This window comes from Podarcis liolepis (assembly GCF_965112155.1).
Source record: "Podarcis liolepis genome assembly, chromosome: 1".
NCBI lineage: Eukaryota > Metazoa > Chordata > Lepidosauria > Squamata > Lacertidae > Podarcis > Podarcis liolepis.
Window position 1 is genome coordinate 101,260,666 of NC_139554.1, and position 25,202 is coordinate 101,285,867.

The 25,202-nt window shown below is 41.9% G+C and overlaps 1 long non-coding RNA gene across 1 annotated transcript in view; it reads right to left on the minus strand.

Moving 5' to 3' along the window:
- The window catches only part of LOC310703338, an 80,674-nt gene extending 58,939 nt beyond the window's left edge, over window positions 1-21,735 (minus strand). Inside the window, exons 1-2 of the long non-coding RNA XR_014524087.1 lie at window positions 21,696-21,735; window positions 19,547-19,747 (exon numbers count right to left, since the gene is read on the minus strand). This is a non-coding gene — a long non-coding RNA (uncharacterized lncRNA). The remainder of the gene's footprint in view (window positions 1-19,546; window positions 19,748-21,695) is intronic.
- Between the last annotated feature and the right edge of the window lie 3,467 nt (window positions 21,736-25,202).

Below are 25,202 nucleotides of genomic sequence, written 5' to 3' on the forward strand. Positions count from 1 at the left end.
GATTTTTTGTGGGGGGGGGGGAGCGCCAATACAGCCAGTTGCCAGGGGTGTCAGTACATCTGTTTGCCAAGGGTGCAAGGGACTGTGGCTCCTGCTTTGCATGGAAAAGTCCCAGGTTCAGTCTCTGACATCTCCCAGGTAGGTCTGTGAAAGTTGTCATTGCTCCCCCACAAAAAAAACCCTGGAGAGTCGTCGTCTGTCTTTATAGACTTAACTAAATGAACTGACTCCTGCCAACCTAGCAGTTCAAAAGCATGCAGTGCAAGTAGATAAATAGGTACCGCTCTGGCGGGAAGGTAAACCACGTTTCCATGCGCCAGGAAGAAGTGACAATGGAAGCCTCCTCCAGCATCAGTACCAAGGCCACTGCTTCTTTATTGGTCTGAAAGATAGGAAGAAAACCAACTAGAGCACATCATGATACTCTGAATGTGCAGTGCGGAAAGTGGATAGGAAGTATTTATCATTCTCATAATACTTGAGCCTGGAGTTAACCAATGATGGTTTTCGAGGATGGAATCAGGCGCAAAACTATACTGTAGAATTCACTTCCCCCAAGAGATAGCGAGGGAGAATTAGACACATTCCTGGAAGATAGGGCTATCAGTGCGACTAGTCTTCATGGTGACTCCATGCTATCTCCAGAATTAGAGAAAAGATAATATCAGTTTCTGGGGAGCCTGATCAGGAAACTCCTCTCGCCAATGAGATAGGCTTTGGGGCATCCCCCAGGCATCTGGTTACCCACCAGGTGAGAACAGAATTCTGGACTAGATAGGCATTTGATCGGCTCCAACACAGTTCTTCTTTTCTAAAGGACAAGAATAGGGGAAGGATGTTTGAAACAGTTAGCAGTGCTCTGAAAGCGTCTAAATGGGATATGAAAATAACTTGCCCAGTAGTCTCAGTCTCTCTCTTTCTCTCTCTCATATCCAAGTGCCTAGGAACTAACCTCCATCCCCTTCCCACCAAGCAGTCAGATTTCACCTACTTCAACACAGCCATCACAGTGGTACCCTTGTTTTTTCCCTATCAATTTCATTCTTCAAATGTTTAGCAGCCTCAAGCTGTTCTCTGTCTTTGTCACGTGCTTTGTCTTTGGGGGAATTCTAATTAAAACACCCTCTCCGAATACCTTATGTTAGGGGTGTTTTGTTTTCACTTTAGCCTGCTGAGTTCTCTTGCACCAACATAAAGTCCCTTCTTCTGAAAGGCCTTGGCTTTATAGCATGTGACTTCCCACCAGATCAAAACAGAAGCAACTCTTCTCAAAGACCTTCAAAGCTGCTTCAGTATATTCCCTGCCTGGAGTAATAAGAGCTGTAAAGTTCATCTGCTTCCTTAATTTATTTGCTCAGCTACCTCCCTTCTCCCTTCTCCGCTACAGCACACATTTGCAAACTGTCCCTTTGCTAAGCTCTCATCCAAGGAGGAGGAATTTGTCTTAGAAATAAAATGTGTCCATCTCATCTTGAAATATATTCTTTTGATACTTGATCACCGGGGACTTAATCCCAGAAAAATTCCCATTGACTTCAATAGTCGTTGGATCAACCCCCTAAATTGTCATAAGAAGACCCTGCCTCCTGTATTATGTGTAATGTGCAGCTTATAGCTCAATGCAAGAGATTTTTTTTAAAAAAAATTACTTAGCATTGGAATCCTGATTTCTTTTTGACACAGAGAAAGAAATAGCTAGAGATTAAACTTCCATCTCCAACCCCTTGAGATGCTCTAATAAGCTAATCTAGTCAGTAAGATATTGCAAAAAATAATAATAACGCAGCAACACACATCTGTAGCTGCAGTTTAATGGCAGGAGTAAGGAGAGAGCCTAGTTGGCCTATTAGTTTATCTTCTTAAGGCTCTTGGACACAATTCCCAACGTCCTGGGTTCAGTCCCTAAGTAGGTCAACATATCTCCCCCCTCATTTCCCCCCTCTACTAACCACATCAATAACAGAGACATTTCAACAGAAATGTAAAGTTTACTTATTTAAGAAGATACTTTTTTAAACATGAGAGATTGGTCCAACACTGTAGTATGGTGTAACCAATGCACTTTAGAGTATGTCTTGTATTTTAGAAATGTTGCGGGTGGATGCTATTCCTCAAAATCTAGAAAGTGCTTTGGGAGTAGGGAAATTCCTTTATCTGAGAAAGAAGACTCTAATTCGCACAAATCTATATTCCTGAATGATGATAAGGATGCAGGGTGGAGAAGAAATGTCAATGTACAGCCAAATTTCATTGACACAGAGCATTCTCATAAAGGCAAATCACGTTAGGGGTAGGAAACATGGCCGATTTGACATCTGAGGCCAAATCGAAGGAAAGGCACAACTTTTGTGTCCTGTTCTGGGATCTTCTAGATCAAATAAAGATGAAAAAGGAAGAAGTGGTACCAGGAGCATAGCGAAGAATGATCACTGCCATGATGATCATAAACAAGTGTTTAAAAATGAGCATGAGATCTTGCAATATTCCTATTTTGAGCTATAGTCCTGTTATGATGTTCTCTCTCGTTGCTTTCTTTCTAGGTGAGATTTTCACAATCTACACTGATTTTATGCTGATAACCGGGACTCTTGTGACCGTGGCTCCGTATAAGACATTATCTTTGCTCCTATATACCTACCTCCCATTCTTTTGAACAGGTTGTTGCATTTTCCCCCCATTGGTTTTGGAAAGGCAATCTGCGTTATGAAAAAATAGACATGATAGCATGCGCCTGATTGCAATTTCCTCCCAAGCCATTGCACTAGCTGAGGTTTTCTTTGCATTCAAGGTTGAAATGATTGCTGTAACTGGGTCTGGGAAGGAAGATTAACCTGTGCCAGATTAACCTGGGGATTTTCACCCTTCTCCTGCAACTTGTGGCTTGGCTCACTTTCTAGAGTCATCTAGATTCATCTGTAAATGTGTACCTTCTTTAGAGTACAGCACATTGGCCACCATGCCTGCTTTAGGCTGGATAATGAGCTTTAATTGGGGTCTGATGGTTCTGTAGAGGATTCTGCCCTTGAGGCTTTGACTATTCCCTGTGCTTCCATTATACTGAAGAAGCGTGGTGCAATCGCTGCTAGCCCATGCATATCCCTAGGGCTCCATTTTTTATTTTTGTTAAAAAGGCAAAGGAATGCAGGTTCGTTATATGCTTACCTAGCTAAGCTGATGCACCAAAAGCCAAACGTTCTTTCTTGGAGAACTAGGTTCCCCGCCCCCCCCCCTTCTCCCCTGGTCTTTGGTAACTTTTCTGCCAAAACCCAACTGTAACAACAAAAGTTTATAAACAATGAAAATTCCAGCTGCTTGACATCAGCGATGTGAAGCTTTCACTTCACACAGATACAAATATTTACCCTGAGCTCTGGCAAAGCTTGCCTTGCCCATGTCACCCTTAATCATACATTTCTCTTTGATTGAGTTATGCTTTCCAGTACGTGATTTGATCTGGTTTACTTTTTAACACATCCCAGAGGCTTCGTCAAAATCAACTCTGTGCAGGCCATGTCATTTGGTAGCTGCCAAACATGCTACTCAGAAGGACGTTGGCAAAGGGGAAGAAACAGGACAACCCCCCCCCCCACCGCCGCCGCCCCTCTTGCAAACACACAGACACCACTTAATTGCTCTAATAAATGTATTTCTTCTTCTTCTTTTCACTGCTGTTGTAAAGCAGCAAGCAAAGAATATAGGCAGGCCTGTTCAGGGTCTGCATCTCGAGCCACTTCACAATTAAATTAGGATCCTGGTCCAGCTCATCTCACATGTGTAGCTTCATACATGCATTCCTTCAACACCAACATCTATAGGGATACTGAAGCTGTCTTATAAAGAGTCAGATTCTGTCCATGTAGCTTAGTATTGTCTACAGGGAATGGCAGCAGATCTCCATCATCTGGAACAGTCTCTCTGAACCCTACCTGGAGATGCCTGTGGTTGAGCCTGGGACATTATGTGTGCAAAGGAGATGCTCTGCAGCCCTTCTCCATAACTTCTAATCCATCACACAATGAGAACAAGTGCATCATCTCCACCCCCTGCATCCCTCTGCAGGAAGGGCCACTTTTCTACTCATGTAGGCTCGCTGCATGATTTGACCTCCTGAGCTTTCAGGGTTCTCCATGAGAAGAAAGACCAAGTTCCCTGTTGCAGAGATCTGCCTCCAACTCACAGAGGCTGATGAGGATGGCAGTGGAGGTCAGAGCAAGCACATTTATTCCCCTCCCCATGCACTTCTATGGGAATAGACAGCCCACAGAAGGCTGGAGTGCTTCTTGAGAACTTCAAACTCTTGGAATGCATCTGAATTTCCTAAAAATATGGGGAGGAAAGAGGGATCCTGCCCAGTGGACCCACTCTCTGATCTCCTTTGCCAGATGGCTCTTCCCACAGCCTCCACATGTTCAGTAGCTGGTGAAAGGAACCTCTATGTATGCATGGCTAGTGCTATTTTTCTAGAAAAAGAGTTGCTGGAGCTCACCATGAACATCTCCCTTGTTCTCTTAGAATGGCAATGGTGTCTACCTGAGAGGTTCCAGAACTGAGCTGCAGTGAGCTCTGGCTGGGGTGGGGGAAAGCCCTGTGCATGGCTGTCCTGAGTCAGATCATTGCTCCACCCACTGCCCATACTGATAAGCAGCAGCTCTCTTGACGTTTCAGAGAAGGGGTCTTCTCAGCCGTATGCCAGGGATAGATTCTTTTGCATGCAAAACTATGCTCTTCCACTGCCAACCTAGCAGTTTGAAAGCACGCCCCAAAAAGTGCAAGTAGATAAATAGGTACCGCTCTGGCGGGAAGGTAAACAGTGTTTCCGTGCACTGCTCTGGTTTCAGTGTTCCATTGCACCAGAAGCGGCTTAGTCATGCTGGCCACATGACCCAGAAAAAACTGTCTGCGGACAAATGGCTGCTCCCTCGGCCTGTAAAGTGAGATGAGCGCCGCAACCCCAGAGTCGTCTGCGATTGGACTTAACTGTCAGGGGTCCTTTACCTTTACCTTTTTAATCGACATCACATTGAGTGACATTCAAACGCTCTGTGAAAAGTACTAATGTATTATAGCACTATCCTTGTAGGAATGCTATCATTATTATTTTTTAAGTCAGATGCTTTTCCAATGCAAACCTAGGTAAATAGTTAAGGACAAAAATTAGTCATTACTTTTGCTTATGCATATTACCTGAATTTTAAATGCTTGCTTACACTCCATGACAGTCTCTGTAGGCAATTGCAATTCAAGAGAGAGATTGCTGGTAACGGGCAAAATCCAGACAAACCTGAGATTAATCACCAACAGCCACCATAATTTAAAGGGCCTTGGAAACGGTATCCCCAGCTGGTCATTTAGACGCAAGGCGCCTCCCACACAAAGCTGGCTTCGATAAACAGATGGGCTTGGCTTCATGCCCTAAGGGTCAATAAACTCGGACTCAGAGGACCCACGGGAATTCATACATGAGCAAGCGAGGAGGTAAAAGCTTCCCAAACTTTAAATTATTCTGTATTACCTTATTCGAGAGCCTTGCAATTTGCTGAGAACAAATTCCAGTGACACTCCCATCATTAGTCATGCACAGCATTTGCATCTCTGTACTATTGGCGCATATCTATCTGCTTGCCTGCCTTCTTCCCCTGAACGGTTTTTCTCAGACCCTCCAAGTGTCCCTATTTTCCAGGGACAGTCCCAGATTTACAGAAGCTGTCCGAGTTTCTAATTTGATCCTGGAATGTCCCACTTTTCCTTAGGGTGTCCCTGTTTTCATCAGAGAAATATTGGAGGGTATGGCAAGGTAAAGGTAAAGGGACCCCTGACCATTAGGTCCAGTTGTGGCTGACTCTGGGGTTGCGGCACTCATCTCACTTTATTGGCCGAGGGAGCTGGCATACAGCTTCCGGGTCATGTGGCCAGCATGACTAAGCCGCTTCTGGTGAACCAGAGCAGCGGTTCCTATTTATCTACTTGCACTTTGACGTGCTTTGGAACTGCTAGGTTGGTAGGAGCAGGGACCGAACAACGGGAGCTCACCCCATCACGGGGATTTGAACCGCTGTCCTTCTGATCCACAAACCCTAGGCTCTGTGGTTTAACCCACAGCGCCACCCACATCCCTTGGAGGGTATGGTAGGATGTCCCTATTTTCACTGGAGAAAAGTTGGAGGCTATGGAGTTATCTGACCCCTGAGCCATCTGAAGGCAGCCCTGCTTAGGGAAGATTTTTTTTAATGTTTGATGTCTTATTATGTTTTAATATATGTTGGAAGCCACCCAGGGTAGCTGGGGCAACTCAGTCATATGGCTGGGGTATAAATAGTAAAATTCACAGAATCACAGGATAAAATCACAATATGAAAACACAAAACATATAATCAAAATAACAACAACCCAATAACGCCCCCCCCTCCAAAAGTTTGCATTGTGTTTCCTTTACATTTAAATTAATGGGGTGGAGTAGCCGACGGGTGAAGTAATTTATAGGGCTAATTATGTAAATTATTCTGATATAATTTTGCCACAGTGGGCAGCAAACTGCTGTGGTACAGAAACAGTCCTTCATGTGACCAAGAAGAGGGCAGAATGGAAAATACCTTCTTACATCCCTACCAGGGACCTTGTACATGCGGAGCAGAGCTATGGCCCTCCCCATAGTAATAAAGATGTGACAAGGGATGACGGGTTATTGGTTGAAATGCCATGTCACATGAATGCATTGGACCCCCAGCAAAATCAGCAAGTTAAAATTCAATACGCCATATTAGGTACATTTCCATGCTTTCCCTTTGCTCTTCCTCTTTTCATGTGACTTTCTTTGTCATTGGTTTTCTTTCCTATTCTACTGTTCTCGTCTCCGCTGCCCCTTCATCCTAGTTATTTCCTGTGCCTTCTTGCTTCTGCCTGATCCCAGAAGATCTTTCTTCCCCCACTCTCCATTTCTCTCTTTCCATACACAACCACACAGTGTTACTATGCCACAACACTATCTGCTCTCTAACAGGGAAACACTATAAATGTGTAGTGTCTGAGAGCAAGACGTAAAACATTCAAACAAACCCAGAAACCCAGTAAGAAATGCTGCATTCTTATTATATAGAAAACAGATTTTTCTTTACTTTTTGTATTGATCAAATTAAATCAGTGGTACACTGATGAATTTGGAACTTACAATATTTGGGCAAGGTATTTAATTACCTTGCTCCCTGGTAGCTGAGCCTGGGAATCTAGCCCATTACCTATAGTTTAAATAGTTTCCCTGGGTACCCTTATCTCCAGCTTTCTGACTCTTACATCATGCTTACTGAAACAAATAAGAATGGTTATTTATTATAGATATGGGAAAGGAACAAAGCCCACACTGCTCAGGTTTCAAACGCCACAGTAGATAATCCCTGAACCAGGACAAAATTCATGAATACAGAGCACTCAAAGATTAGGTTTCAGTGCTTCATTTTATTTACAGTTTACTGGGCTTGAGAAGGGTGGCAGGTGAGCAATCAGGGAGGAAGCTCTTTGCGACCAATGAACTTCCGCTGCTCCATTACTGTGAAGGAGTGTTTGTCTTCTCTGTTGAGTCTGATGGCGATGCTAACATTTAGGCCCAAATTTCAAGTCCATTTTGCAGTGAGGGTAACACGTTCACCAAGAAGGTAAAGAGGACCTGTAATGTCCAGAGTCATCATAAACAAACTATTCAGCAGGCGTATGGAACAGTAAGAAAACGGAATTTCTGAGGGGGGCTTTGATTCGTTTATGTAACTGGGGGGGGGGATTGTAAAATCTTTTGTAGAGGGTATCTATGCTTATGTAGGTAAAGTGGCACCACCCAGAAGCAAGTATTGGAACACTTTGCTCTCTCCTTTGCAAGTACGATCTGTCCAGAGCTGTCACAGGTTTTGTAGATCTGCTCACCTGCCCTTTATCATATAACATGGTGGAAGAAAACAGCATAGGTTTTGAGCAAACTGGGAAGAATGTAGGGGCAGCATTACAGTGTGATGTTTTTAGACTCTGGAACTACTTCCAAATGCAGAGAATGAGTCCTGCTGCATTTTATTTTAATGTACTGTATTTAATGTATTTTTAACCTTCTGTTGGAAGCTGCCCAGAGTGGCTGGGGAAACCCAGCCAGATGGGCGGGGTAGAAATAATAAATTACTACTACTACTACTACTACTACTACTACTACTACTACTATTACAGTGGTACCTCTGGTTATGAACTTAATTCATTCCAGAGGTCCATTCTTAGCCTGAAACCGTTCTTAACCTGAGGTACCACTTTAGCTAATGGGGCCTCCTGCTGCCGCCACCACGCGATTTCTGTTCTCATCCTGAGGTAAAGTTCTTAACCCGAGATACTACTTCTGGGTTAGCGGAGTCTGTAACCTAAAGTGTTTGTAACCCAAGGTGTTTATAACCTGAGGTACCACTGGATTTGGGGTCTTCCTGCTCCCTCTGCTGAGTGGGGCTCTGGGCTTCTGCCTGGTAGCACCACTGTGAATGGGCTAGTAGGCCATAACATACTTGTTGGTGGGAATGGACCTTCCATTCCAGAGATTAGCCTTTCTTCAAGAGATTAGATTTGTTCAATAGCATGCATCATAATCCCTCTGTCTCCAATAAGGCTAAACTGCTCATTGTGTTACAAAAGGAAGTTGACCATGGTGCATAACAAGGTCCAAATACAATGCAAATCTATGAAAGGCAAGGTCAACCTTCTGTACTTTCTTTAATGGATATGAAATCTCTCTCTCTTTATATAGAACATCAAGTATCTAAAATAATTAAAAATCTAGTGGCATGCATGGGAGAGCCTTTAATTGCGCCAAAAGTCGAGTTCCTTCATCCCATCATTGTTCTTCAACCTCACACTATTTTGAGTAGGAAACTTTAGTAAAAAGGCTTTACAATTAGTAAATGAAATATAAAAATTGAAATAATACTTTATTCAGCTTCCTTCCCTCGAGCTTTAGATTATAATTGTGACAAATACTGTCTTGCTACAATTATTATTATTATTATTATTATTATTATTATTATTATTATTTACTTTTACAGGATAATTTCTACTCGAGAAGGGCATTTTATTTATTGACTTAACTTCAACAGCAGAACCAACAGAGGGAGCAAAGGAGCTCAGCCATCCAGCTATTGTAATAAAATTTAAAGGCTGCTTTTTGTGTGTTTTTAATCACTTGGTAGTATTTTCAAAGAAAGGGAGGAAGAAAACAAGGGGAACTTTGCCAGCAAAACAGGGACTATTTAGAACAAAGAGGGTAATCAATATGTATTTACCATGTCCTTGCAATAAATATGGAGTCAAGCAAAAACAACTTACAAACTGTCATCCAGACAGCAGGACACAATGCTACAACAGGAGGCATTTGGAAATGGATGATTTTGCTGTGTTTTTACCCAGAATGCTTTCTTAGTTTCTCATAGCGATATATTAACTTCATATCTGCACCAATAAGTACAGATGGGGTTACTTTTTTGGGGGTGCCAGAGTATGGGGAACTAGGCCTATGGTAGGGTTAGGGGGCTTTAACCTTTGCTATCTCCATTATCATACCAGCCAAGATTGTTGTGCAGCTCATATATGGAGGGGAGGGAACCCTGCCACTGAAGTGAGTAGTTTTTCCAGTACAAATGTGGATCAGAACAGGAGTTCTGATCCACAAAAAGACCACAGTGGATGATGAAGGGTTAAAGTGCCCCTACTACCACTCTAGGGTCCCCACTCACTGACCTTGCAGTCTGTGGGGAAGAAGAGCACTGCACTTAAGGGCACAGCTATAAGGATTTGAAAAGGCATGAATTTCTCTGCTGACCTTTCTTCATTGCATGCAGCCCTGTTTCCATTCCACTGCAGTTCAACTTCCAACAAAAGTTATGTTAGTAATCTCACTGTCTACTGTGGTGAAATTTTACATTACATTTTCCCCTCACTATTCATTTAAATGCAAAGGTAACACAATGTAAAGGGGGGGGGAGCGTCATCAATTATGTGTTCTTTGCAATCTGAAAAGAGCAACAACAGCACACATTGATTGTATTTGCTAGGTTGATTTCTATTCAGGGCACGAGGAGAAGAAGTGAACATTGGCAATTTCCACCACAGGTGTACCCAGAGGTTGTTGGAACTCCCATCACCTGCTGGGAGTGCAGGCCTGCCCCCTCCAAAACAAAAACCACATTTCAGACTATGGAGTGTATGATATATATGTGTGGGCTAGGCATCAGTGCTCTCATGGTTAGATCAAATGCGAGAGAACCTTTCCATCCTTCTTGCACTGTTACTCAAAGGCATTTTTTTGTGGGCAGGGGACACCAATGCAACTCCTTGTCAGGGGTGCAAGGGGCCTTTGATTTCTACTTCTGTTTCCTTCAGAATTCTCCACTGTCCTTAGGCCCTGATACATAGTTTACATATTACCTAACTTGGTCCTAATTCCTATCCCAGCCTTCCCATACCTTCCCTTTTTAACAATGCAATCCTAAAATTACTGGGAATAACTGCCATTGCATTCAGTGGTGCTTGTTATTATTATTTCAAGGAGAGAGTAGACACAAAAGAGCTGCCTAGTACAGTTCCCAGTGAAGTCTCGACCTAATTGAATTGGGAATCCGATCAGAGATAAATTATTTCCCCATTCGTATGCATGCCACAGATCCTTTCTAGGGTTTCAGTGCCACTTTTAAATACTTTTTGACCCAATGAACCACAACTGAGAAACCACAAAAGAATCCACACGGAAATACAACACAATTGGCATTATCAATCCACAACTAAACACAACTCCACAGGAGGTTCATCAAGTCCCTCTTTACCTACCAAGCAATCTATATTTGTGGTACATTTGGGGTGTCTTGTCCCTTTCAGAGTTTTAGATTTCAGATTTCAGCGTGAGCTAGTGTGGTGTAGTGGTTAAGAGCGGTAGTCTCGTAATCTGGGGAACCGGGTTCACGTCTCCGCTCCTCCACATGCAGCTGCTGGGTGACCTTGGGCTAGTCACACTTCTCTGAAGCCTCTCAGCCTCACTCACCTCACAGAGTGTGTGTTGTGGGGGAGGAAGGGAAAGGATAATGTTAGCCGCTTTGAGACTCCTTAAATGGGGGTGAAAGGCGGGATATCAAATCCAAACTCTTCTTCTTCTTCTTTCACATCATGCAGAGCCGCATGGAAATGCATAGCTTAAGGCTAGGACTACTATGACTGATCCTGACTTCATGATGGGGTCATTTAAACGTTCCTCCAGCTGAGACGCGGGTGGCGCTGTGGTCTAAACCGCAGAGCCTCTTGGGCTTGCCGATTGGAAGGTTGGCGGTTCGAATCCCTGTGATGGGATGAGCTCCCGTTGTTCAGTCCCTGCTCCTGCCAACCTAGCAGTTTGAAAGCATATCAAAGTGCAAGTAGAGAAATAGGTACCAGTGCAGCAGGAAGGTAAATGGTGTTTCCGTCCGCTGCTCTGGTTAGCCAGAAGCAGCTTAGTCATGCTGGCCACATGACCCAGAAGCTTGGTGCCAGCTCCCTTGGCCAGTAAAGCAAGATAATTGCCGCAACCCCAGAGTCAGGGGTCCCTTTACCTTTTACCAGCTGAACAGAAGCTACTCACAGAAAAGTAGCTTCTGTGTGCCTTTGTTACCTATTAAACAAGTTGCTTTAGAATACATAATATTTTCAGCTCTCCTGTTTAATTTTAATCCCCTTTGAACAAATATTCAACACTTGCAAGCAGATGTCAAGTTTGTTGTACCATTGTATCTATAAGCTGCAAGAAGGTATTGTACTTTCTTGGATGTTCAGCCATGCAGAATGGGAAGAATCCAGGCATTTTTTAAAAACGGAGAAAGAGTGAAATAAAGAAAAATCCATGAAGAGAAAACATTCCTTATAAAGTGTGTGCAGTAAATCTTATATCCATTCAGCATTCTCTCTCTCTCTCTCTCTCTCTCTCTCTCTCTCACCAGTCACTTGATTATTTCCTTAGTGTGCCAACTGATATTTTTTTCATGGAAAATATGCACTATTCAAGGCTAGAAGATCCCTTCCAGTCTTTCCATCTTTTACAGATTATTAACTTGGCTGTTGTTCATGGCTGCAAAATTCTGTTGGCCATGCTGCTCAATTGGCCATGCCAATCGAAGACCAAATATGCATAACTCAAGGGTAGGTCTTAGATTCAAATCTATTTCAATGCTTAAAGAAAAGGGGAAAAAATAATTTCCTGGATTATTTAAATAGCATTCCCCAAACCCACGAAAAAGCATGCCAGTACCCTCTTACAGAGATTGCCAAAATGTTCAAGTTGTTGCATTTAACTGCTACCAGAGGAGTTAGATAATTTCCCATGTAGTATTTCAACGTTAACTTGCTTTGAATTTTCGCTTTCTGCATAACTCAGACTCTATCTTTGCCCATTCATGAATCATTTCCTTCTGAAATGTTCTTGCTCCATTTCAAATGAGCCAGGGACAATATTTTCTTATCTACATTCAAATATTTGCATACACATACATTAGGCCAAAATATGCCTGAAACGTTCCCCTTGCACTCATTTCTCATTCAGACTTTGGAAGAGAGTGTTCTACTTCCACAGGCTAGAAGGGCAGTGTGCCCTGTATATATATATATATGTATTTTAAGAACATAGGAACACACAAAGAGCCCTTCTGGATTAGAAGGGATTCCTGAGTGTTTCCCGCGATGGCCAAAGAGATTCCGATGGGAAACCTCCAGGCAGAACATGAGGACAATAGGCCTTTCATGCTGTTGCTCCCCAAGAATTCATATTCAGTCCCAATAGTTGAGGTAACCAAGAGCCATCATAATTAGTAATCATTGGTAGCCTCAGCCTCTATCATTTGTGAGATGAAAGTTTAGCTGTGTGTTGTCTGACAGTTTTATTGCTTAGGTGTCATTGGTTTTAGAGGGATTTCTGTGAATGCAAGTTTTCACAGTCAATTTTTTGTGAGTGGGAGGGATGAAACAATTAAAAGCATAGTAGACGGAACCAGGAAATCACAAATGTGCATTTATTTTTGGGCAAAACACCCAACTATCCTACTGCACCTCAGACTTAGACGTGCTTTCAACATTCTGAGCATTTGCTGAAAGCCTGAAGTCCCCCCCCCATACATAGACCATTGCAGCAACTCTTCTGAAAACCTATTTCACCACATATGCTTACTCGTTGTTAGTTCCTTCTGAGAAGTTTAGGTATGCAGTTTAGTTAAAAACAAAAATGCAAAGGTTAAAATGTAAAAAATAAATAAATGAAATCTACAGAAATCTTTACTTGTAAAACAATTGTGACTATTACAACACAATTTAATAATATCATCAGATAAAAAATGCAATCTTATATTCAATTTACACCAGCTCTCTCGTGTAATTGGTCTAATTCAGTCAATTAGAACTTGCACTGCCCAAGTTCCATTGGAAGCTGCTTCCTGTGTACAATTTAGTAACTAAAAACACCACAGGAGATATCAAAAGTTTGAGGACTAACCCTGCCCCATAAATCTCCTGGCAGATAATTTATATGCCATACGTTTCCAGATCATGACTTTTACATCTAAACAGATAAGCAGTGGTAAACTATGCCAGAGAACACTTTGAAATAATGAAAATTTTAAAAACCCAGAACTACTGAAATATCCTCACAAATGAAAGGACTTTCTGTGCCACTCTGTATATAAAATGCATGAAAGACAGCAATGTTATGGATGCAATCAATCTTACTTTATAGCAATTGCTAGCAATGCATAATGCCATTCCTACTGTACTGGCAGGTAATCTACTGTCGCTTTAAATAAATCTAAATATTAGGTCTAGGAAGGATCAACCTGCGGAAAAAAATGCTGAAATATAACTGCTAAAGTTAATACTTACTTAATTCTTGGTTTTCTACAAGACTTAAAATGAAAAGGCTTTCCAACTATTATAAGATGTACAGACTTAATCTACATTTCAATAAGATATTTAAAGGCAGTGCGAGAACTGTCAAGGACCCTTTCTTAAGCCTGAGAGAGACCTACAAAGGAATGCTGACAGTTTCGTTTTCTCTGACATGGAAGTATTATTTCATCAAGAAAATGTTATTATATTCTTATTCATTTTGGCGCTTCCCACTTCAGGCTCTTCACCAACCCCGTCTGTGTTCGCTGGTATCAGTGCTACGGCGTCACCTGAGTTGTCACGAATCCTCTATGAGAGAGGTAGATTAAATGATCTGAATAAACTCATATTCTTCCATTTCATTTTTTTCTTCATCCTTTCCAGACAAAACACAGGAAGAAAATCCTCAGCTTCAGGTGGGCCTTCCCTTCCTTATCTGACATGTTCCATATGCAAACCTTGATGCTAAAGCTGTGTCATTTTTTATTTTTCCTGCATGCAAAGTGGCTGTGGAAAATATTTTTGAGGCCAGAAGTAAGTACTCTTCTATATGCACTGAGGGACCATAATGAAGTAAAATCTAATTATTATTATTATTATTATTATTATTATTATTATTAAGAATATCCTGCCCATCTGGCTGGGTTTCCCCAGCCACTCTGGGCGGCTCCCAACAGAATATTAAAAACACCATAAAACATCAAACATTAACAACTTCCCTAAACAGGGCTACCTTCAGATGTCTTCTAAAGGTCAGAAAGTTGTTTATCTCTTTGACATCTGGTGGAAGGGTGTTCCACAGGGCGGGCGCCACCACCAAAAGGCCCTCTGCCTGGTTCCCTGTAGCTTTGCTTCTCACAGTGAGGGAACCGCCAGAAGGCCCTCAGCGCTGGACCTCAGTGTCCAGGCAGAATGATGGAGGTGGAGACGCTCCTTCAGGTATACTGGGCCGAGGCCGTTTAGGGCTTTAAAGGTCAGCACCAACACTTTGAATTGTGCTCAGAAACATACTGGGAGCCAACCTAGGCCTTTCAGGACTGTTATTATGTGATCACATGTAAGATAGCAGAACACAATCCTGAAGCTGGGTTTAGAAATTGTTTCTTTAAGAACAAGAAGAAACCTTGAATTAGACTTGGACTGAAGAGCCATTCAAACAGAGGGCTATTCTCTGACTGGCTTTCATGGCCACCCTGCATGCAACCAAGGCAGTACTTGGGCACTTTTGCTTTGTGAATATGTAACATGAGCTAGTACAGTATTTTATTTTTAATTTTGCCTTAAAGTCTGCAGGACATGAGTACAAATACATTTCTATCAGCCACTCTAAAATGCAGTGCAATGGAAAGGTGGAAAGTCATGCCTCATGATGAAGTAAATTTTCTGTTCTGAGTACAATAGGTCTGATGGAAACAGGATGGTGTACCGTAATTCACAAGGACAGTCTGCTAATGGATGCTATGGCCATTGCCCCACAATGTAAAATAACTGGTGATGAGCCAAAGGTGGGGTTGGTTTTTAAAACTAATTTCCATGCCCCTTGCAATAGAATGATTCTTTTTTCAGACTTTTTTTTTGGTGTTAAAATCTTCACACAAGCTTCATTAAAGGAAGCAAGAGTGTACCATATTATTGACAATGCCAAAGTAGCTGTGATGATATTGCTTGTCCTCCTGCTGAGGTCAGGATTGTTCCCTAAAAATGTTTTTGGCCATTTACCTCTCCCCACTTCTGTTTGTACTAAACTATTTTTGATGGGTCATTTATTGACCTTTTATTTTAAATGCTCCTGTTAAAGGTTTCCCATATGGTAAATGTGCCCTTTTCTTCAAGTTGCAAAAGAAATGAATACATCAGGCACCTTTTCAAATTAGCTCCCTTCCATTAAACTGCATCCCCCCTTTAAAAAAAGAAGTCCTTTTACTCTTGTGTGTTAAATTTATGTGGCTAGTCCATAAACAGTTTCTAATTAGACACATGTGCATTCAAATGTGGACTTGTGTGTTATAAACCGACACTGAAGTGTATAAGAAACTGTCAGTCAGATCAAAAGTCAATCCAAAATCATCCCATTTGCAGAGCTGAGATGCTGTCACAGTTAGTTAGCCCTAAATGTTTAAAACATCAACCAAAACTTTTATTCTAATTGAGCATGAGTTGAAAGGCTGAACACTTTGATGTCTTTGCTTTTATCATTTGTATATAGCTTAGAACTGCAGACTTTACCCCCCTGGAAATAGTAGACATTGCTTCTTACTGAAAAATATACAGGTAGGTCAATCTGTATTTGTGAGGCTAGTTTATAGTTCTCAGCCATGTATATAATTACTTACAACACACAAGGGCTTGCAAAAAGAAAGGAAACCCATTTTTCTCTTTGTTATTTAACATTGTTTTCTTCCTATTAATGGACCACATGAAACAGAAATACATCTTCTCAGAATATTGTCTAGAATTGATTCCTGACTTTAGTATAGTTAAATCTCCATGAGGTCCCCCCAATAAAAAAATGAAACTCAGATGTATTTTATTATTCAGTTGTTTAACTATGAAAACTTTCTAAAACATACAGAAAATGTATTTCTGTGTTAAAACAAGTCTAAGTACATGAATATTAGCTGCATTTTAGGACATGAACTGAGAGTGATTAAAAGGGGGGTGGGATGCAAAAAAAAGGTGCCTATTGAGAAAGGTTACAGATAGGTAGCCGTGTTGGTCTGCCATAGTCAAAATAAAAAAATTCCTTCCAGTAGCACCTTAAAGACCAACTAAGTTAGTTCTTGGTATGAGCTTTCATGTGCATGCACACGTGTGGTATCTGAAGAAGTGTGCATGCACACGAAAGCTCATACCAAGAACTAACTTAGTTGGTCTTTAAGGTGCTACTGGAAGGAATTTTTTTATTTTGACTATGGAGAAAGGGTAGGTTATAAATGAATGTATGAATATTTTTCTGGATAAATCGTTATCTTTATCTCCCCACTTCTTCCTGTTCCTTGGCTGATGTGTGGGAGGGTATGCATTGGCCTATTTAAGATTAGGCAGTGGTCTAGAAACAGCCTGGGGAGTAGAGATTGCATACTTCTGAACAAGAAATAGAGGTGGGGAGAAATGCACTTTTCTTACAGAGACTTTGCATACTGACTAGAAAATGTGCACATTGCCCAGAAATTGTAGAAGATGAAGCCCAGATATACATATTCCCCAAAGCCTGTGGGGGTTACGCATAATGGCCAGAGAATGTACAGAATTCAACCAAGATAAGCACATTCCCCAAGGCTTGTTATGGTTATGCATATTGACTGGGTAATGTCCCTAATTCCCTCTTCAAGGATCATGTGTTCATTCTCCATGAGACCTGGTAAATGTGCACAACAGCTGATTATTATGCACATTAACTGCTCAACTTACATTCCTCTTAACATATATATGTACAGGAACCTTACAATTTGTTTTGAAATTCACTTTATATTAAATTTTGGTAGCAAGTTTAGCTCTTTCTTTCTTTCTTTCTTTCTTTCTTTCTTTCTTTCTTTCTTTCTTTCACATTCTACCATCCCAGCCTGCACTATCCAATATGTTTTCAAACTCCTTGGTACCACAGCTTGAAAATAGCACTTGTCTTGGGCACATATCCCATTTGAGAAACTGTAGGTCCAAGTCTATCGACCAGTTTGTAAACAAGTACCCTCTTTTCAATACCTCTGAGAGAATGTGGAATCACTCATTCCTTTGTGACCCAGATGGGATGAACTATTGCCGTGTGTGTCTCTGTGTGTGTGTCTGTGTGTGGCTGCTGTAATTTGCATGGTTGCAAGATTGCAACAGTTCAGAAAGGATCTGAAAGTGGTCAAGACTGCAGTGGTCAAGTGTCCACCCGCTACATGGACTTGCTGGTTCATGCTGTCAGTGTATTCACATCATCATATCCAGATGGTAAGCCTCCCCTCTCTTTTTCCTAGATACAGTGAGGATTGCCAGCCATATGAACTTGCCTGAAACAGTATTGAATTCATAACCTAAACTCAGAGCTAACCCCCATGACAAAAGAATAAGCCTGTATTTCCTCCTGTCTCACCCTTAGCTGGAAGGTGCTGAGACAAAAAGCCTTTTCATATCTACATAATCAATTGTCTTCCCTTGCCGGAAAATACGTCTTCAAGATTGCTGTCTGGGCAGGGGCATAAGAAGACAGCTTGACACTCTGTGCATGCCACAGAAGATACTAGCTCTGAATCTGAGCACCGGTTGAACTGAGAAAATCCACAGAGCCTGTAGGTATCTGGCCGTGATTTTAGCTATTATTTTTCTCTTTTATGGTGTTACCTTTTAAACTGCGTTTGAGATCTTTGTTGTAGACTAGTACCCTGTGGCACTGGCCTGGCGTTGAGAGACATCAGTGAGATACAGCACATAAAAGCGTACCCTATAAGTGTGACGAATGGCAATTACAAGGCTGGGTTGGAGCTAACTTGTGAATGATCGGGTGAATTGGGGGGGAAAGGCCGGTGCGCTCTGCCTGTTAGGAGCAGTATAAGAATGTGGGCCGTGCCAGGTTGTGTGCCATAGGCGGGCACCTTGCTGAGAACACAGGGAAAGCATATGACCCCTTATTAACATGCCCAGCATCTCAACTAGCTCTTTATCAAACAAATCAGGAGCATCAGAAATCGGCCACGCCGTTAATAAGAATGCAGCTGATGTGCAGAGGAGCAGAGTGTAGCTTTTGAATTGTGTAACGGGGTGGGGTGGGTTGGAGAATACAAAAGCTATGTCTTGGTGTCCCAAAAATACAAAATATAAAGGGTTTCAATGCACTGCCTTAAAGGCAAAGAAACTAACTAGGCATTGCAAAGGAGGAGAATAGTAAGGGTCTGCAAATCCCTCTTTATCTGGGACAAACACAGGACTGGCACACTTACTTTTACTAGGGTTGCTTGCTGAGCCTGTTTTGCTGCTGATATTTTACCAATACAGTGGTACCTCGGGTTACATACACTTCAAGTTACATACACTACAGGTTACAGACTCCACTAACCCAGAAATAGTGCTTCAGGTTAAGAACTTTGCTTCAGGATGAGAACAGAAATCGTGCTTTGGCGGCACAGCAGCAGCAGGCGGCCCCATTAGCTAAAGTGGTGCTTCAGGTTAAGAACCGTTACAGGTTAAGTACGGACCTCCGGAACGAATTAAGTACTTAACCCGAGGTACCACTGTATTTATATTTTATTTAAGGAATTTATATACTGCTTAGCATTAGCCTTTCTAAGTGCATTTATATTTTATTTAAGGAATTTATATACTGCTTAGCATTAGCCTTTCTAAGTGGTGCATGTTATTGAGAGAACAGCTACTGCTTCTATTCTGTTGCTACCATTAGCACATCTGTAGCACCAATATAGCTACAGCAGTGACTAAAGGACTGAGTGTAATCCAGGAAAATCCCTGTTCATCGCTTGTCTATGCAGGGAACTTGCTAGAGGTCTTAGGGAAGCCAGTGACTCAAACCATCAGTTCCCCATGAGCAATGTGGACTTTCTTACAAGGCTGTTGTAAGAATTACTCAGGAAACGTATCTGAAGTATATGCAGCTTGAACATGCAGCTTGAGACCAGTATTCCTAAAAGTTTGCCTATCCCCTACATACCCAACTGGTGACTGATGATGATGGATTCAGGTGCTCAAGTCATTCTTAAAATGACAGCAAAGCTGAGAGCTTCAGTGATGGTCCAATCCTGCCCCAGAAATGCCCCTGGTGCCACTAGAAGTCGTGGGTCTGGCAGAGATGCCATTCATGTAGACTTGGGCTTGGCTTTGTCATCTGTCATGTAGATGTTTGCATTTTACCCTATTAAGAGAAAGTGAAGTGTTTTCAGACTTTTGCCACAGTTCAACATATGTAATTAAACAATGGAGTTGCAAGTTTTAAAATAACTGTATACATTTAATTAGTCTCCTTTTGAAAATTCTTCATAATTGCTGATGATATTTCTCCCGTCAGGAAGTGGTATGCTATGGGGGACAGCAGCAAGGGAGAGGATGTTAGGAAACCTTATCAGGTCAAATGTGTGGTAGTGTTTTTATTGTCACGGTTTCTGCAATAACAGTGGCAATCCTTAACTAAACGACCATAATGATAAATTTTGAGGCCCCTGAATATTCAGAATAGCATAAGAAGGCACAAAGGCCACACATTAACTCATATGTAGTTATGTAGATCCACTGTGCATCGCTTTAAACTTATGCATGAGAAAATAGTACGAAAGATGCATTTTTTGTTTTCTGTGGGTGGGGTTTCTTTTGTGGGGAGGGGACATGAATTCTGTGAAAGTAACAATAGAGCAAGTGGGACTCCCCTCTGGCAGCTGTTCCAAATTTTTTATTTTCTTATCTTGCCTATGGATATGAACAGGACAGCCCCTAAAATTACTTTCTCGTAACTGTGTAGTGAGTGTGAGCCATAAGTCACTTAAGCCTTAACACCCATAATTAATTATATCAATATGAATTTAATATATTGGGCTATTTCAGTTGTCATCCATGGAATGGATACCCTAAGTTAAATTCCTGGTACAGCATCTGCTTTGCATGCAAAAGATTCCAGGTTCAATCCCTGGCATCTCCAGGTAGGCCTGAAAGAGACTCTCATCTGAAAATCCTGGAGAGTCAATGCCAGTTCTTTTTGGTCCTACTGAGCTAGATGGACACATGGCCTGAGATGGAATAGGGCAACTCCCTATGTTCCTGTGTTAATGATCATCTCTGGAAAGACTAGGCTTAGAACGGTTTCAAGAACAAAGCAACCTTTAAAAATACCAGTGAAGATTTAGAAGTCTCCCACCCAGAGCTTCAGAGTGGCCAACAACAGCTGCTAGTTATGAGAGAGGTCGGTACAACTCAACCCTGCTCTCTTTCATAAGCTGCAGGAGTTTAACGGGCGGCAGTTCACACCCACTTGACCCATTTGGCCTGCAACAACTTGAGGCGGGAGATAAATGTCACAGCCAGCCCCACAAGGCCTCATGGGCCTTGTAAAGCTTTGGTTTCACTCTAGATTGACAGGTATGAGTGCTAACATGCAAACATTAAACAGGCTGGTGTATGCATGCCCATCTTTTGCACCTTAAAAGGAACAGGAAAAATAAAACCATTTTTACCTTTGAAGCATGAACTATGCGTACAACTTCCATTCAGAAAAGCAGTCACAGATGTCCAAACAGCCTATCAGTACTAAATTAACAATCTGGTTTTATAGGCTTTTTCTAGATCATTTAGAAGAAGTTCCTGATTGGATGATCTGTTTAGTAGTGGAAAACACGACCTTGGAAGGTGGTGGACTTTCCTTCACTAGATATTTTGAAGGAGAGGCTGCATGGCCGCCTCTCAGGAATGCTGTAGATGTGGATCTCCTACACTAGTAGTTGGTTGGCCCAGATTGCCTTTGAGGTGCCTTCCAGCTCTTATGATCTTATAACCTAGTTCTATGCACACGTTTTCCCCCCCTACACAATTCAAATACCTTTTGAACATAACTGAATAAATCTCCTGTGTATTATGTCAAGAATAATATTATGTGTTTTTAAAGCAATTTTCAAGGCTTTGGAAGGCTTTGTACAAAACTGGAAGAACATAAAAGAGTTTGTAAGACAAAATTAAGCATTCTTTAGAAATCCCACAATGTAAATTCAGGTGAACAAAAATAAATGTAAAGTAGCATTTGAACTAGTGTTCCAACCAGCTAAGTAACAAAAGGGCTTCCATGTGATGAGGGGTGTGATTGCCCTATTGCAACTCACCATGTTCAGCTTAAGGTTTGTATGGAGTCCTCCATGTATACAACTGCATATAGACTCTGTCAGTGTGACTGAGGAATCGACAAAAGGCAGGCTCTCCAATCACTCATTTGGAGTCTATTGAAGCCTTCCTAACCCAGTGCCCTCTAGATGTTGTTGAACTACAACTCCCATCAGCCCCAGCCAACATGGCTCATCAGGGATGACTGGAGTTGTATTGCAGTAACAACAAGAAACATGAGACTGGGGAAGGAAGGTCTACTGGCAAACACTTGCAGGGCTACATGCTGACCTTCAACATTTGACTGATGGTTGGAGATAGAGCCTCCTGCTATTGCCACACTTCTTTCAAACTTACACATGTTCAATGAATCCCTGATTTTGAAACAGAAAAAAGGCTAGAGGCTGAGAAATCTGCATATAAAGTTAAAGTTATAGAGTCCATAACTTTACTTAGCTGATTTCTGGAAGCAATCCACTCTGCCTTCAGTTGGCAAAAGAAGTCACACTCAGCACTGATCCATGGAAATTGGGCAAAGATCTGCAAAGTATGATTTTTTTTAAAAAAAAAATCACTTATGAAGGACAGAGCTCTTTATATAGAGCTGCTTTAAAAATTGTTCTAACAATGAGTTTTTGACTTAAACATGAACAAAGGTGGCAGAGAAGTGAAATAGTTGGGCTTCTTGGTCTAGTAGTTATTGGGGAGAAAAGAAGCAAAGAGCGATGCAGGGAAGAAGAAAGAAATAGGTGACATTTGAGGGTGCCTAGGTTCAAGCAGAATAGACATCCAATTGAGCAATGGTATCTCCCGTTCCTACCCTCCCCCCTGAAGCCCCCCTGTTGGGGGGGTGCAGGAGAGGAAAAAGGGATCCCATTGTCAGCACAGGTGCATAATGGTTGTGGCAGGTGAAGGGAATGACACAGGAGACTGGTATTGGGTTGAATTAGGCCACAACTTCATTGATTACAGGAAAGTGTGGGTTTGGCTAAGGCATTAGTCATGTATCTCACACCAGGCAGCCCACCTGCTACCTGATAGAAACCTGGTGGGGTCAACCCTGTGCTGGGGAGTCACCCCCAACATACATCAGATGCCATGACCCCACACAGGCCACCATTAGAAGAAGTGTATTGGCCCTTTGGTCCACCAGTGGACTCCCAGACAAAGTCACCCCTCCTGGACCCCTCTAACGGGGTACTCCTGTGACCAAGGATGCCTAATCTGCCAAAGTCCAATGCCTAATCTGCCAAAGTTGTGATGGTTGCTATGAGGTGGCCAAAAAACCTAGAAGATTCCTCCCTGGTCCCGAAAATACAGTGATGAATTAACCATAGCAAGATCCATAGGCAATGAGCCCACTCCCCCCCCCCCCCGTGGATGGAAAAATCCCCTGACACCTGGCTGCCCCCTTAAATAGGCTGGTGATAGGCTGCTTACAGCACTAAGCCCCAGCCTCTGATTGGCTGAATGGGCACTGACCACCCTTACCTGATGGTCCGATGCAGCCAAAGGTGGTCAGTGCCAGCCATCCTCTTCCCTGTCCATGCCTGGAAGATGGCAGCCTCCCTGAACCCACCACGGCCACGCCATGCGGCAACGTCCGCCTCCCCAGATGACGAGATATTATGTGAGCAGAAGTCCACTCACTGCAAATAGATTTTTTCACTTTGGGAGAAGAAGGACCAGCCCCATGTGCCTGTCGGAACTCCGTTTGACCAAACTACTCCTCCGGTCGAGTCTTCGAAATCTCCTCCGACGGTGAACGACCAAACCTTTGATGAGGCTTCAGGCACATTCCCATTACACAGAGTATCCATACAGCAGCAGAAGGAGCGAGAAATGTGTGCTACATTGCTACATTTATTGCTAACTATGCAGGACAGAAAAGAATATGCATCTGCTCTCTGTGAAAGTCAGAGAACCAACTGGAACAAAGAAACAGGAAACCAGTAACATCAACATCTGTCTCCTGTGAGACTTCCAACAGTCTGGAATGTAAACAGAGTCTTGTGACTCCAAGCACTGCACAGTGGCATAACAGAAACCTAACAGTGCCATCCTTCTCACACAAATTGTATATTGGTGAATGAAATGTGGGAAACATCATTTGCTCAGTTATTATTTCCAAACAATTTTTTTCTCCTCTCCTAAAAACAACCCAGTAACATCTCTTTCCAGAACAAAGGATGTTTCAGGGTTTTCAACCTTAGACTTCCACCTTAAATAAATTTTGCATCCAAGTAATTTATTTACACAGAACATGGCATACAAAATTGTTATGTCCAAGGAAATGTGTCTGTTTACCACTAGATGCCCAGTGCAATGTGATGCACGCTTAATCAGAAGAAGCCTCGCTGTGTTCAATAGAGTTCACACTCCATGGGCATAGAATTGTCACTTTATTTCACAACAGTAGGAACTCTGCTCTTACTTTTTTGTTTCTGTGTAGCTTTTTCTTTCAGCGAATATCCTTTTAAAGCCATGACCTTGTTTTCCTGGGCTAAAATAAATATGTGAGTAACTGAGGACGCTGGCAATATTTCTTTCATTTGCCCTGCCATTAAGTGTAAAGGTATGCCTGACCGCTAACCTGACATGTCCCTGTCACTTGGGCACTCTGGGTTCTTTCCTCTTCCTAATGGACATTCTTTCACAGGCTTCTGTGGCCTACCTGAGTACAATATTTTAAATTTTAATTCGCTTTACATTTAGGCCAGTCATAAATACCATTTAGGTACCCAGTATTCTGTTCCGTACAATCCCTAAGGTGGTGCTTTTATTTTAATGAAGCCATTTTGGAATGTAAGAGAGAGAGAGAGAAATCATCTTTGATTGAATATATTTGTCAGTTTTATTCCCCAACTGGTATTTTCATGTGGAAAATGCTCACCTCCTTTCAAAAACTGAGGAAGAGTGAGTGCTTCAAGAACCTGGATTAAAAGTTTTCCCTGATATTCTGCTTTCAACTCTATCTGAATAAATGGCCTTTCAAATGAATTTTGAATTATATGATTGTTGAACATGGCCAAAAGAGGGTTATAAAATAAAAACATGCATTGGAACCGTTCGATGTTCCTTGTAGAACAACCATGAGATATCACTGAAGTGAAATAAAATGCAGAAAGCTATAGAAGACTGAAGTTGAAACGGAGGGGGAGAGAGAGAGAGCATGGGAATGAACAAAAGGTCTAGGTTTTCCTTTTTTGCTTTCACTGAGGGAACCACATTTAGTGTTGTTGGTTCATGAGATGTATACTTTCAAGGACTTTCTTTATTTTTGTGATTGTAAGTCACTTTAAACTGTTTTTAAAATTTGTGTTTCAGTTGTTGTAACTGAACTGAACTGAACTGAACTTGCCCTGGAACTTTAAGCATAATAAATGAAGGAGGAGGATGAGAAGAAAGGGGGGGGGAGGGGAAGAAGAAGAAGAAGAAGAAGAAGAAGAAGAAGAAGAAGAAGAAGAAGATACCCACTTGTAGTGAGAAAGTAGGACCTGATTTTTGAT